Here is a 2,104-nt window from a genome sequence, read left to right as displayed (position 1 = left end):
AGTTGTCTTCACATGTGACAGCATTGAAACGATGGATTAATGAGATTATCATTCAGTGCCCTGCACATTTATGGAGGAATTCAGACATCCTTAGGGAACAAATTTTTGTCTGGCCACAAAAACTAGATAAATCGAGAATAATGCTAAATCCTGAAAAGTATAATCATACCATAAACTAATGATAAATGAAGATAAATTTAATCATAAAATTAGGATAAATTTAATTGGGATAAATTGAGCATTTCTGCTTTCATTACAATCGTATGCATAGATCTTTCTGTTACGCCTACTAGAGGCTGAATTGAACACCGATAGTTCACTCTGAGTTTAAACTCCCCGAATGGGTTAAGGGAATGAGAAATTTTCTGGCAACTCCATTTCCAACTTAAATACGAGCGAGTTTCGCTTAAAATTTCTTTCACAGAGAAATTTCTCCCTTTAGACAATCTATCCTCTCGTGCTCTACCATAACGCAATCATCAAGTCAAATCATTTGCGTTGCGGTACAATAGTGTATAATGTATTTCTCCAGCCTTCTTAGCATGCCTTCGTAGTGTAGTGGTAAGCACGCTCGACGCGTATTCGAGAGGCCCGTGGTTCGAGTCCCGGTGAAGGCGCTGCTCATTTTTCACGCCTCTCAGCATCAAAAATCCTAATGTCTCAAGTGTATTACATAATTGTTCCCCCCTTAAACATTTCATATCCCCCTGGAATATCAGTAATATATTCGATTTAGAAATTGATTAAACTGACTAAATTATCTTCCCTTCAAGATAAAAGCATAAACTATGTTGAATTCTGTAGAATAAGTGTTAAATATTATGTTCCTGACAATTTAAGAGTGCCTACGTTTTAGAGATTCATCTACTTAATTTATGACAATTAAACTACTTCTATGATGGATGAACAAACACCAATTCCCGTAATTTTAAATTAGCTATGCAGAGGATTATGTTTATTAATCCATTGCCGTATTATATTGCCTGTACTATCACTTCTGCTATCTTCGGCTTCCACTAGAATGCAAAGTAATTAATGAATGTACATAATGACAGAGTTCTTGAAGTTAGGAGACAGCTTTCGATAGTGACCGATGACCTTCGCACTACTATTTCTGCTCAATTTTTATATTGACTTGAATCTTCTTTAGCCTTTGCTAATATTGTTGGATATGCGTGGATCGGGAGACTCAGCTAAGATACACAGGCTCAATGTGTCTTTTTTCACATTATATTTAAGTTTGTGTTCTGCAAGCCCAGCAAGCAGCGGAGAATTGTTATTGCACAAGTTGTGTGACTATGTTAGATTGAAGAACTACGAAAAACATTTTCTGGAAACTTTTCCGGAATCAATGTCACTTTAGTGGAAGATTTAGGACAAGGTGAATTTAGCTGACCGTCTTTGGGGAGTCAACATTTAACATATGGTTTCTTAATTTTGAATTCTTGAGTAGCACGTTTTAGGAAACTTTAAAATGAACGTAACGATGAATATAAGTTGATTACAGTTCAGTCATAGGTTAATTCCAGTTGAATAGCAAAATGAAGTTTTTTCTAGAAAACCTGGAAAGAAAAAATATTTCATTATTAAAAGATCAAATATATGTATTTAACTAAACGATCCACGATAAAATCCATCTGAGACTGGCCCAGAGTTTTATCAAAATATATTCTTAGAAAACTCTAATTTAATCTTTGGAATTCGTAAAATGTAATTCGTAAAAAGATAAAAATAATTTACTTCTACTTTTAAATGAATGAAGTTTTCTGTGATTTTGTTTCAGAGATGTGGCAACACGCGATTCTTTTTATTTATAATTGTGCTTCTAAACATGTAAGTGTGTCGTGTTTCCAGTTTGTACGTTGGAGCAAAAGTATAATATTTATGATACTTATTGCATAGAGTTTTGATTTCCAGCCCATTCACAAGGAGGGGAACATAGCAAATGTTCTTTCATTAATTTAAACGTACGTTAGTGTAAGTTAAATTAATGATAAATGTAAAATTAGTATAGCAACTTGGGTAAAAGTTTACAATAGGGTGCCCCTTGTTTTTTGGAGATTCTTTTTTGACGCCAAGATCGGCGCTAGGAAGACACAATTTC

At 34.2% G+C, this 2,104-nt stretch overlaps 1 non-coding gene across 1 annotated transcript; it reads left to right on the top strand.

Moving 5' to 3' along the window:
* The first annotated feature begins 544 nt into the window (after positions 1 to 544).
* On the top strand, positions 545 to 617 carry TRNAT-CGU (transfer RNA threonine (anticodon CGU)). The gene has a single exon. It is a non-coding gene; the product is annotated as a tRNA-Thr (tRNA).
* The last annotated feature ends 1,487 nt before the right edge of the window (positions 618 to 2,104 follow it).

Source organism: Stegodyphus dumicola, chromosome 8 (assembly GCF_044657685.1).
Source record: "Stegodyphus dumicola isolate Sdum_Otavi_A_Nest chromosome 8, ASM4465768v1".
Lineage (NCBI taxonomy): Eukaryota > Metazoa > Arthropoda > Arachnida > Araneae > Eresidae > Stegodyphus > Stegodyphus dumicola.
Note: the sequence above shows the minus strand (reverse complement) of the source record. Positions and strands in the feature narration are given on the sequence as shown.